The sequence below is a fragment of the Pseudophryne corroboree genome, chromosome 3 (assembly GCF_028390025.1).
Source record: "Pseudophryne corroboree isolate aPseCor3 chromosome 3, aPseCor3.hap2, whole genome shotgun sequence".
Taxonomy (NCBI): Eukaryota; Metazoa; Chordata; class Amphibia; order Anura; family Myobatrachidae; genus Pseudophryne; species Pseudophryne corroboree.
In genome coordinates, this window is record NC_086446.1 from 751,627,668 (window position 1) to 751,641,511 (window position 13,844).

The following is a 13,844-nucleotide window of genomic DNA, read 5'->3' on the forward strand; positions in this document are numbered from 1 at the left end:
AAAAACTACTGGTAGTTTTTTCACACCCCACATAATACCCTGTTTAGTGGTACCTGTAGTATCAGCTAAATGTAACATCTCCTTTATTGCCAAAATCATATAACGTGTGGCCCTACTGGAAAATACGGTTGATTCGTCACCTTCACCACCGGAATCAGTGCCTGTGTCTGGGTCTGTGTCGACCGACTGAGGCAAGGGGCGTTTTACAGCCCCTGACGGTGTTTGAGGCGCCTGGACAGGCACTAATTGAGTGTCCGGCCGCCTCATGTCGGCAAACGACTGCTTAAGCGAGTTGACGCTATCCCGTAATTCCACAAATAAAGGCATCCATTCTGGTGTCGACCCCCTAGGAGGTGACATCCTCATATTTGGCAATTGCTCCGCCTCCACACCAATAACGTCCTCATACATGTCGACACACACGTACCGACACACAGCAGACACACAGGGAATGCTCTATACGAAGACAGGACCCACTAGCCCTTTGGGGAGACAGAGGGAGAGTCTGCCAGCACACACCAAAAAGCGCTATATATGACAGGGATAGCCTTATGATTAAGTGCTCCCTTATAGCTGCTTTTATATTAATATATTGCCATTTATTTTGCCCCCCCTCTCTGTTATACCCTGTTTCTGTAGTGCAGTGCAGGGGAGAGACCTGGGAGCCTTCCTGACCAGCGGAGCTGTGACAGAAAATGGCGCCGTGTGCTGAGGAGATAGGCCCCGCCCCTTTTTCGGCGGGCTCGTCTCCCGCTATTTAGTACATTTAGGCAGGGGTAAATATCTCCATATAGCCTCTGGGGCTATATGTGAGGTATTTTTAGCCTTTTTAAAGGTTTTCATTTGCCTCCCAGGGCGCCCCCCCCCCAGCGCCCTGCACCCTCAGTGACTGCCGTGTGAAGTGTGCTGAGAGGAAAATGGCGCACAGCTGCAGTGCTGTGCGCTACCTTAAGAAGACTGCAGGAGTCTTCAGCCGCCGATTCTGGACCTCTTCTTGCTTCAGCCTCTGTGAGGGGGCCGGCGGCGTGGCTCCGGTGACCATCCAGGCTGTACCTGTGATCGTCCCTCTGGAGCTTCATGTCCAGTAGCCAAGAAGCCAATCCATCCTGCACGCAGGTGAGTTCACTTCTTCTCCCCTCTGTCCCTCGTTGCAGTGATCCTGTTGCCAGCAGGAATCACTGTAAAATAAAAAACCTAAGCTAAACTCTCTAAGCAGCTCTTTATGAGAGCCACCTAGAATTGCACTCTTCTCGGCCGGGCACAAAAATCTAACAGGAGTCTGGAGGGGGGTCATAGGGGGAGGAGCCAGTACACACCACCTGACCTGTAAAAGCTTTACTTTTGTGCCCTGTCTCCTGCGGAGCCGCTATTCCCCATGGTCCTTTCAGGAACCCCAGCATCCACTTAGGACGATAGAGAAAAATAAATAAATCTCTGTATGACAGACATTATTTAACTATTTAAGGCATTTTACACCTGAAAACCCCAGTGATGCTGTCCTCGTTCGTACAGTAGCGCGGAAATTTAATTGACAAATTGATTTCTTGTTACACCATGAAGGCGTTAGAGTTCTCTAGTAATTACAGTCTGAATTTCTCAAATTTTATAATCCTCCCGAGAAATTACATGGGAAGCAGAGTAACAGTGATTAGCTGTCAAACCACAGAGAATAACTAAATCCACCTGTCACAAATATTACACAGGCGTTCCATAGTCCTGGCACAGATGAGAAGACAGGGGATTTAATTGTGGAGCTGACAAAACACAAAAGAAGCAAATTACGTGATTAGCACAGGCTTACCTACTTTGCTGCCTCCTCCTCCGGGAGGAGGCAGCGTTGTAGGTGAATGGGGGCGTGGCCGGCAGCAGGACGGTTGGTTCGGGGGCGTGGCCGGCAGCAGGATGGGCGGTCCGGGGGCGTTGCATCAGGGTCGCGTCATCGTGACTCCACCCCCCGCTGTGCTGTGCATAGCGGGGGGCGGAGCTACAATAACGCGATTCAGCGCGAATCGCGTCATCGGACCCCCTCGGCCCGCCTACTTGTTCACTGCTGCGGGCGGCCGAGGGGGAAAGCGGGAGGCTTGCCCACCTTTCCGGGGGGCCGGGAGGGTCACCCGATTTTCGGGAACCTCCCGGCCATTCCGGGAGGGTAGGCAAGCATGGATTAGCAATGTGCTAGAATTAAAGTCATTTAGTGTGACATTATACTGAAACATTAGGATTTATGGATAAATCAGTTTTATTAAATATTAGTTTACAGTAAGTGGTATATAGAAGAAAAGAAAGAAGAGGGGAAAGAGTGAGGATGCAGAATGTAGAGATTTGAACACACAGGTTCCCATACGCCATCCTCAGGACCCCAAACAGTGCATGTTTTCTAGGTCTTCTCACAGAATCACAAGTGAAATAATTAGCTCCACCTGTGGATCTTTAAAATGCATTAACCAAACTACACCAACGTACATCACTTCGCTTATCTCAAAATATCTCCCAACCCGACCTCTTCGCTCTTCACAAGTCCTGCGTCTCTCATCCACACTCATTACTCGCTCCCACTCACGATTGCGGGACTTTCATCAGGCTGCACCCACTCTATGGAATGCCCTACCCCAGTGGTTTCCAAACTTTTTTGAATCACGGCGCCCTAGAATATCAGAATTTTTTTCACGGCACCCCTAGGCCAAAAATTTCTTATTGAGAAATTTAGAAAGAAATATTACATTAAGTAGATCGCGTTTATAGGTCATCCTTAGGGTCAGTTGTGTGGTGAGGGACAAGATTTGCTTCTGTTTGGCCACATATTTTATGACTGGCAGCCACCAGCACTGGTTTTGCCTATTATATTGACCATGAATAATTTGAATTGGTCCTGGACCACCAACCCAGGGCTCCCCTGCAAGTGTCCCGAGGCACCCCAGGGAGCCACGGCACACAGTTTGGGAACCTCTGCCCTACCCTGTACAATAAGACTCTCCTCTAGTCTCCAAACCTTCAAGCGTTCCCTGAAAACTCACCCCTTCAGGCAAGCGTATCAAATTCCAGAACCACCCACATAACTTTCATAAACCTTCCTATCAAATTGCATCCACTCTGCCCAGCCAACAAACATCCCCACATGTCTTCTCATCCTTCCTCTGGACCCCGGCTCATCATTGCGGTATGACCATATCATACATCCCACCAAGAACCTTTGCAATCTGGCGGACAACTATGCAATAGATAGCACCTATCCTTGTGTATCCATGCCTATTTCCCTATAGATTGTAAGCTTGCGAGCAGGGCCTTCCTACCTCTATGACTGTTTGTTATTACACAGTTTTGTTATATCATTGTTATTTCCAATTGTAAAGCGCACCGGAATTTGCTGCGCGATATAAGAAACTGCTAATACATAAATAAATAAATAAATACATAAAATGTGCCATTGAGTAATGATTACACCTGTGAAATGTGAACTGTTTGGGGTCCTGAGGACCGTGTTTGAGAACCTATGCTATAGCAAGTAGATTGTAGTGATGTAACAAATGGCGAAACAGGGTTGTAAATCTGGCCATAAGAACCAGTGAACATTGGGTCCGATTCATGTTTGGATGGAATTGCCTTGTCGCTGTGCAGTTCTTTGTAGGAGATAGAAGCCTCCCGATAGCAGTAGCTAGCCTAGGATCACCATCATGACCGGCCAAGCCTACCATTTGCACGGGACGCTGCGGCCAGTGTCTACAGCAATGTTCTATGTGGTCTAGCCGACCGCATGGAACACTACTGAAAATGTCCCACCCCAAATGGCCGCCGCCTTAGAGGAGACAGACGCTAGAGGTCCAATAAGAAATCTAGCAACCAACAGGGAAAGGAGAGAACAGCTGTACCTAGGGTTACCACCTCATCCATTTAATTCTGGACACATATTAATTACACAGGTTCTGTGGCTGATTAAAACCAGGTGAAATGGTGTCTTGAAGTCAGCCAACCACAGAACCTGTGTAATTAATGTGTCCAGAATTGAAGGGATGAGGTGGTAACACTAGCTTAACTCGGAAGTGCAAGGACTGCTGACCCTTTTCCACTAGCAAGATGGTGCAGTGACCCAAGTGACTGCGGCATGAAACCCCTGGCAACGAGCAAGAAGTTTAAAAGGTAGCCATACTGTGGGGCATATTAAGGTGTCAGGGGCATAATAAGGTATCCTGGCCAGTACTGCGTAGGGCGTAATAAAGTGTCACGGGCATTACTGTGTATGGCATAATTTGGTGCAGGGGCATTACAGTGTGCTGCATAATATGGTGCAAGGGTCATTATGATGTGGTGCAAACTGCGTAAGGAGCATTACAGTGCATGGCATACTGTGTAAGGGGCATTACAGTGCATGGCATATTGTGTTAGGGGCATTACAGTGCATGGTATATTGTGTATGGGGCATTATCGTGCATGGCATATTGTGTAAGGGGCATTATGGTATGGTGCATATTGTGTAAGGGGTATTATGGTGCATGGCATATTGTGTAAGGGGCATTATGGTATAGTGCATATTGTGTAAGGAGTATCACAGTGCATGGCATATTGCGTAAGGGGCATTACATTGCATGGCATATTGTGTGAAGGGCATTACAGTGCATGGCATATTGTGTGAGGGGCATTACAGTGCATGGCATATTGTGTAAGGGGCATTACAGTGCATGGCATATTGTGTAAGGGGCATTACAGTGCATGGCATATTGTGTGAGGGGCATTACAGTGCATGGCATATTGTGTAAGGGGCATTACAGTGCATGGCATATTGTGTAAGGGGTATTATGGTGCATGGCATATTGTGTAAGGGGCATTATGGTATAGTGCATATTGTGTAAGGAGTATCACAGTGCATGGCATATTGTGTAAGGGGCATTACATTGCATGGCATATTGTGTGAAGGGCATTACAGTGCATGGCATATTGTGTGAGGGGCATTACAGTGCATGGCATATTGTGTGAGGGGCATTACAGTGCATGGCATATTGTGTAAGGGGCATTACAGTGCATGGCATATTGTGTGAGGGGCTTTACAGTGCATGGCGTATTGTGTAAGGGGCATTACAGTGCATGGCATATTGTGTGAGGGGCATTACTATAAAGAGGAAAAAGTACAAATAATGAAAGGGGCATGAATCAGGAATTATTTTTTTTCTGTGGTGGCCAATGTCTGGTGGTGCATGGTGCAAAACTGAGGTATAAGGTAGTATTTTCCTGAAAGACCACACACCTTGCAGTCAGGCTACTCCCCTGCAGTGAGGCCACATGAATTTGGATACAGATGCCTGCAATTTCAGTGACAGCATCTTTCCCCACAGTTCTAGTGACACCAGCGGCCGTGTGCAGACGTCATAGGGCTGTTGTAATGTTCGATGGTGTGACCAATGGCAGACTAGCACCGCAATCAGTAGGCATCTAGGTAGGAAGACCATCGGCTGCTGCATTAGCATAAAGACGCAGTCACGCTGCGGCAAAACATGCAGTCACGTTTGCAACAGTTTACACCTTTGAAACTGGCCCAGTACTCATAATTTAGATTTGCATGCAAGTTATCCACAGATGCGGCTGCATTGCATGCTTGAAAATAAATGCTGCTCTTCACCAGTGTTCACAGTTGGCAGTGCCACCCCCATTCATCTGCTATTGATGGTAGCCAACATCACTATCAGCACGCAACTGAACCAGCCCCACCACTGAACAGCCTGCAATTTTACCTACACACCCTCAGAACACTAAGTACGAAGGCCCAGACACTGCCCAGTGTTATACCCACTCTAGTGGAGACACCGCTCAGATGCGTGCAACTCCAAACTGCTCATAGATGCTCAAAGTTGCACATAATAGATGACTTGGATCTTAGATATACTATTTTTCTAAAAGAGGGGGTTTTACAGGATTGGGCAATAGCTACCTAAGTGGCGATAAGGATGTAGATGGCTATATATTTAAAACCTTTTTGCCAATTTAAAGGGATGGTGTGTAGTACAGCTAGAGACGGGACACGTGGGATATGGAAGCCACTTAAATAAGCTAAGAAATGCATTAGTCCAGAGTGCTAAAATGTTTGGGGCCAAAAGACTTGGGCAAACCGCCTTATCCTTGTAGCGCCAACAGATGGAGAAAGGTTAAAACATTTTATGGATTTTAAGTGGGCCCAAATACCAACTATGCAGTAGTTCATGTTGGACCTCTGTATGGTTAGTACAGCCAGACAGGATTCAAGTGCTTTTGGAGATTGAAAACCATTGTCCATGAAAACTCCGTTCCACCACCTGTAATGGTAGGGGGAACTAGTTCCACCACCTCCATTGCGCTGAACAGTAAATCCAACAGAAAAACCTGACCTACCACCTACATCAATAGATGATGCAGGTTGCGCTAGTGCTACTGATGAGCCACCTTCCCCTTCCTCAGGTCCTGGTGGCTCCATGGTCCTTCTCCATTTACAGCTCACCGCTCCTGGTACTCATACATGCTGTGTCTGTTGGACAATATTCATCCCCTCCTCAGGTCCCAGTGGCTTCCTTTTCCGGCACGGCGTATGTGATGTCATGCTGTCACCGCTGCTGAAGTGAAGAGGAGCCATGAAGAGGAGCAGGCTCTGTGTATCTTGAAGACAAGATGAGAGGGGACTGGAGGGACAAGAGAGGTGGGGAAGCTGCTGGAGGGTTGCAGGGCATGGAGCTGCTAGAGGGATACAGGGGGTCATTCCAAGATGATCGTAGCTGTGCTAAATTTAGCACAGCTACGATCATTCACACTGACATGCGGGGGGACGCTCAGCACAGGGCTATCCCGCCCTGCATGTCAGTGCCGCCCCCCCCCCCCCCCCCCCCGCAGAAGTGCAAAGGCATCACACAGCGGCGATGCCTTTGCACTTCAAGAGTAGCTCCCGACCAGCGCAGCTTTAGCGTGCTGACCGTGTGCTACTCATCGCTCCCCGGCCCACAGTGGCTGCGTGTGATGTCACGCAGCCGCTGCAGCCCACCCCCTGTTCGGTCTGGCCACCCCCGCCCAGCGACCACCTCTGCCTGTCAATCAGGCAGAGGCAATCGTAGCGGCTCGATGGCCTTCGGCCTTCTGGCATGCGTCGGCGCACTGTGGTGCCGGCGCATGTGCAGTTCTGACCCGATCGCACCGATAAACTGATCGATAAACTGCAGTGTGTGATCGGGTCAGAATGACCCCCACAGGCAGTGAGCTGCTGGAGTGACAGAGGGCACTACTATTGTGGGCATTCTGTATATAAGCGACACTACTACATTGGGCATTTTGTTTATAAGTGGCACTACTGTGGTCATTATGTGTAAGGGGCTCTACAACTGTGGGCATTATATGTAAGGGGCACTATTTCTGTGGGAAATGTGTATAAGGGACACTACTGTAGGCATTGTATAGAAGGGGCACTGCTGTGTGGCCTAACATGTATAGATGGTACCATTGTGTAGTGCAATGTGAATAAAGGGCACTACTGAGTGACGTAACCTGAATTACTTTGTGGTGTAATATGAATCAGGGGCACTACATGCGGTGTAATGTGAATAAGATTGTGCTACTGAGTGGTGTAATTCGAATTGGGGGCACTATTGTGTGACCACGCTGCTTCTTTGTGAGAGCAATGTCCCTTTATAAAGTATGGGAACTAGGGCACTAATATATAGCTTGCAGGGGCTACCAAAAACCCTAGAACCGTCCCTAGCTTCGGGAAAGAAAGTGGAGGGATTGAGTTCCACCACCTCTCCAGGACCACTTTAAGCCCTGAGTAAACCCATGAGTAGCATGTATTAACCCATAGATACCATGTTAAGAGCTGGAATCTATGGGTTGCCCGGCACGTTAACTCTCAGATGGTGTATTTATTGCATATTTTTACTTGCAGCTCCTGAGGCTGTGAGGAAAAATCCACGTTAAGTGCACTCTCTGGGGCTTCACATGTGGGGTAGCAACCCTTGATTGGTCAAACATATATCTACTCTCTCCTCACTTACTTGTATAGAAACCTCACGGTGTGATTTCCCCCTTTACGGTCTGTTTGAATATATATGTGTGTTTTATTGTCATTTTACCTGCATGAGTCAACGCATAATGGGTAGTGATGAGCGGGTTCGGTTTCTCGGAAACCGAACCCCCTCCCGAACTTCACCTTGTTTACACGGGTCCGAGGCAGGTTACAACCTTCCCGCCTTGCTCGACTAACCCGAGCGCGCCCGAACGTCATCATCCCGCTGTCGGATTCTCGCGAGATTCGGATTCTATATAAGCAGCCGCGCGTCGCCGCCATTTTCTCACTCGTGCATTGGAGATGATAGGGAGAGGACGTGGCTGGCGTCCTCTCCGTTTATTGTAGAACTAGAAGTTGATTGGTTTATTGCTTTTGCTTAATTGTGGGGAGGATTGGGGAGCAGCTGTTAGGAGGAGGAGTACAGTGCAGAGTTTTGCTGATAAGTGACCACCAGTTTTTTTTTTATCCGTTCTCTGCCTGAAAAAAACGCTCCATACCATATCTGTGCTCAGTGTGCTGCATAATATATCTGTGCTGAGTGCTCACACTGCTTAATTGTGGGGACGGGGAGCAGCTATAGCAGGAGTACAGTGCAGAGTTTTGCTGACAGTGACCACCAGTATACGTTGTCTGCCTGAAGAAAAACACTCCATATCTGTGCTCAGCGTGCTGCTTTATTGTGGGGACTAGGGACCACCAGTATAATTAATATTATATAGGAGGAGTACAGTGCAGAGTGCACTGCTGTACCTACCTCTGTGTCGTCATCCATTAAGTATACTATCCATCTACATTCTATACCTGTGGTGCATTTTAGTTTTGCAGTTTGCTGACAGTGTCCACCAGTTTATTATATATATACTTATAGCAGTACGGTAGGCCACTGCTGTACCTACCTCTGTGTCGTCACTCGTCATCCATTAAGTATACTATCCATCTACATTCTATACCTGTGGTGCATTTTAGACAGTTTTGCAGTTTGCTGACAGTGTCCACCAGTTTATTATATATATACTTATAGCAGTACAGTAAGGCCACTGCTGTACCTACCTCTGTGTCATCACTCGTCATCCATTAGGTATACTATCCATCTACATTCTATACCTGTGGTGCATTTTAGACAGTTTTGCAGTTTGCTGACAGTGTCCACCAGTATACTATATAATATACTTATAGCAGTACGGTAGGCCACTGTTGTACCTACCTCTGTGTCGTCACTCGTCATCCATTAAGTATACTATCCATCTACATTCTATACCTGTGGTGCATTTTAGACAGTTTTGCAGTTTGCTGACAGTGTCCACCAGTATACTATATATATATACTTATAGCAGTACGGTAGGCCACTACTGTACCTACCTCTGTGTCGTCACTCGTCATCCATTAAGTATACTATCCATCTACATTCTATACCTGTGGTGCATTTTAGACAGTTTTGCAGTTTGCTGACAGTGTCCACCAGTTTATTATATATATATACTTATAGCAGTACGGAAGGCCACTGCTGTACCTACCTCTGTGTCGTCACTCGTCATCCATTAAGTATACTATCCATCTACATTCTATACCTGTGGTGCATTTTAGACAGTTTTGCAGTTTGCTGACAGTGTCCACCAGTTTATTATATATATACTTATAGCAGTACGGTAGGCCACTGCTGTACCTACCTCTGTGTCGTCACTCATCATCCATTAAGTATACTATCCATCTACATTCTATACCTGTGGTGCATTTTAGACAGTTTTGCAGTTTGCTGACAGTGTCCACCAGTATACTATATAATATACTTATAGCAGTACGGTAGGCCACTGTTGTACCTACCTCTGTGTCGTCACTCGTCATCCATTAAGTATACTATCCATCTACATTCTATACCTGTGGTGCATTTTAGACAGTTTTGCAGTTTGCTGACAGTGTCCACCAGTATACTATATATATATACTTATAGCAGTACGGTAGGCCACTGCTGTACCTACCTCTGTGTCGTCACTCGTCATCCATTAAGTATACTATCCATCTACATTCTATACCTGTGGTGCATTTTAGACAGTTTTGCAGTTTGCTGACAGTGTCCACCAGTATACTATATATATACTTATAGCAGTTCGGTAGGCCACTGCTGTACCTACCTCTGTGTCGTCACTCGTCATCCATTAAGTATACTATCCATCTACATTCTATACCTGTGGTGCATTTTAGACAGTTTTGCAGTTTGCTGACAGTGTCCACCAGTTTATTATATATATACTTATAGCAGTACGGTAGGCCACTGCTGTACCTACCTCTGTGTCGTCACTCGTCATCCATTAAGTATACTATCCATCTACATTCTATACCTGTGGTGCATTTTCGTTTTGCGCAGTAAATATAGTAGTAGGCCATTGCTATTGATACTGGCATATAATTCCACACATTAAAAAATGGAGAACAAAAATGTGGAGGTTAAAGGGAAAGATCAAGATCCACTTCCACCTCGTGCTGAAGCTGCTGCCACTAGTCATGGCCGAGACGATGAAATGCCATCAACGTCGTCTGCCAAGGCCGATGCCCAATGTCATAGTAGAGAGCATGTAAAATCCAAAACACAAAAGTTCAGTAAAATGACCCAAAAATCAAAATTAAAAGCGTCTGAGGAGAAGCATAAACTTGCCAATATGCCATTTACGACACGGAGTGGCAAGGAACGGCTGAGGCCCTGGCCTATGTTCATGGCTAGTGGTTCAGCTTCACATGAGGATGGAAGCACTCATCCTCTCGCTAGAAAAAAGAAAAGACTTAAGCTGGCAAAAGCACAGCAAAGAACTGTGCGTTCTTCAAAATCACAAATCCCCAAGGAGAGTCCAATTGTGTCGGTTGCGATGCTTGACCTTCCCAACACTGGACGGGAAGAGCTTGCGCCTTCCACCATTTGCACGCCCCCTGCAATTGCTGTAAGGAGCACCCGCAGTCCAGTTCCTGATAGTCAAATTGAAGATGTCACTGTTGAAGTACACCAGGATGAGGCTATGGGTGTTGCTGGCGCTGAGGAGGAAATTGACAAGGAGGATTCTGATGGTGAGGTGGTTTGTTTAAGTCAGGCACCCGGGGAGACACCTGTTGTCCGTGGGAGGAATATGGCCATTGACATGCCTGGTCAAAATACAAAAAAAATCAGCTCTTCGGTGTGGAATTATTTCAACACAAATGCGGACAACAGGTGTCAAGCCGTGTGTTGCCTTTCTCAAGCTGTAATAAGTAGGGGTAAGGACGTTAACCACCTCGGAACATCCTCCCTTATACGTCACCTGCAGCGCATTCATCATAAGTCAGTGACAAGTTCAAAAACTTTGGGTGACAGCGGAAGCAGTCCACTGACCACTAAATCCCTTCCTCTTGTAACCAAGCTCCTGCAAACCACACCACCAACTCCCTCAGTGTCAATTTCCTCCTTACCCAGGAAAGCCAATAGTCCTGCAGGCCATGTCACTGTAAAGTCTGACAAGTCCTCTCCTGCCTGGGATTCCTCCGATGCATCCTTGAGTGTAACGCCTACTGCTGCTGGCGCTGCTGTTGTTGCTGCTGGGAGTCGATCGTCATCCAAGAGGGGAAGTCGGAAGACCACTTGTACTACTTCCAGTAAGCAATTGACTGTCCAACAGTCCTTTGCGAGGAAGATGAAATATCACAGCAGTCATCCTGCTGCAAAGCAGATAACTCAGGCCTTGGCAGCCTGGGCGGTGAGAAACGTGGTTCCGGTATCCATCGTTAATTCAGAGGCAACTATAGACTTGATTGAGGTATAGTGTCCCCGGTACCAAATACCATCTAGGTTCCATTTCTCTAGGCAGGCGATACCAAAAAATGTACACAGACCTCAGAAAAAGACTCACCAGTATCCTAAAAAATGCAGTTGTACCCATTGTCCACTTAACCACGGACATGTGGACAAGTGGAGCAGGGCAGACTCAGGACTATATGACTGTGACAGCCCACTGGGTAGATGTATTGCCTCCCGCAGCAAGAACAGCAGCGGCGGCACCAGTAGCAGCATCTCGCAAACGCCAACTCGTTCCTAGGCAGGCTACGCTTTGTATCACCGCTTTCCAGAATAGGCACACAGCTGACAACCTCTTACGGCACCTGAGGAAGATCATCGCAGAATGGCTTACCCCAATTGGACTCTCCTGGGGATTTGTGACATCGGACAACGCCAGCAATATTGTGCGTGCATTACATCTGGGCAAATTCCAGCACGTCCCATGTTTTGCACATACATTGAATTTGGTGGTGCAGAATTATTTAAAAAACGACAGGGGCGTGCAAGAGATGCTGTCGGTGGCCCGAAGAATTGTGGGCCACTTTCGGCATTCAGGCACCGCGTACAGAAGACTGGAGCACCACCAAACATTCCTGAACCTGCCCTGCCATCATCTGAAGCAAGAGGTGGTAACGAGGTGGAATTCAACCTTCTATATGCTTCAGAGGATGGAGGAGCAGCAAAAGGCCATTCAAGCCTATACATCTGCCCATGATATAGGCAAAGGAGGGGGAATGCACCTGACTCAAGCGCAGTGGAGAATGATTTCAACGTTGTGCAAGGTTCTGCAACCCTTTGAACTTGCCACACGTGAAGTCAGTTCAGACACTGCCAGCCTGAGTCAGGTCATTCCCCTCATCAGGCTTTTGCAGAAGAAGCTGGAGACATTGAAGGAGGAGCTAAAACAGAGCGATTCCGCTAGGCATGTGGGACTTGTGGATGGAGCCCTTAATTCGCTTAACCAGGATTCACGGGTGGTCAATCTGTTGAAATCAGAGCACTACATTTTGGCCACCGTGCTCGATCCTAGATTTAAAACCTACGTTGTATCTCTCTTTCCGGCAGACACAAGTCTGCAGAGGTTCAAAGACCTGCTGGTGAGAAAATTGTCAAGTCAAGCGGAACGTGACCCGTCAACATCTCCTCCTTCACATTCTCCCGCAACTGGGGGTGCGAGGAAAAGGCTAAGAATTCCTAGCCCACCCGCTGGCGGTGATGCAGGGCAGTCTGGAGCGAGTGTTGACATCTGGTCTGGACTGAAGGACCTGCCAATGATTACTGACATGTCGTCTACTGTCACTGCATATGATTCTCTCACCATGGAAAGAATGGTGGAGGATTATATGAGTGACCGCATCCAAGTAGGCACGTCAGACAGTCCGTACGTATACTGGCAGGGAAAAGAGGCAATTTGGAGGCCCTTGCACAAACTGGCTTTATTCTACCTAAGTTGACCTCCCTCCAGTGTGTACTCTGAAAGAGTGTTTAGTGCAGCCGCTCACCTTGTCAGCAATCGGCGTACGAGGTTACTTCCAGAAAATGTGGAGAAGATGATGTTCATCAAAATGAATTATAATCAATTCCTCCGTGGAGACATTCACCAGCAGCAATTGCCTCCAGAAAGTACACGGGGACCTGAGATGGTGGATTCCAGTGGGGACGAATTAATAATCTGTGAGGAGGGGGATGTACACAGTGAAAGGGGTGAGGAATCGGAGGATGATGATGAGGTGGACACCTTGCCTCTGTAGAGCCAGTTTGTGCAAGGAGAGATTGATTGCTTCTTTTTTGGTGGGGGCACAAACCAACCAGTCATTTCAGTCACAGTCGTGTGGCAGACCCTGTCGCTGAAATGATGGGTTCGTTAAAGTGTGCATGTCCTGTTTATACAACATAAGGGTGGGTGGGAGGGCCCAAGGACAATTCCATCTTGCACCTCTTTTTTCTTTCATTTTTCTTTGCATCATGTGCTGTTTGGGGACAATTTTTTGGAAGGGCCATCCTGCCTGACACTGCAGTGCCACTCCTAGATGGGCCAGG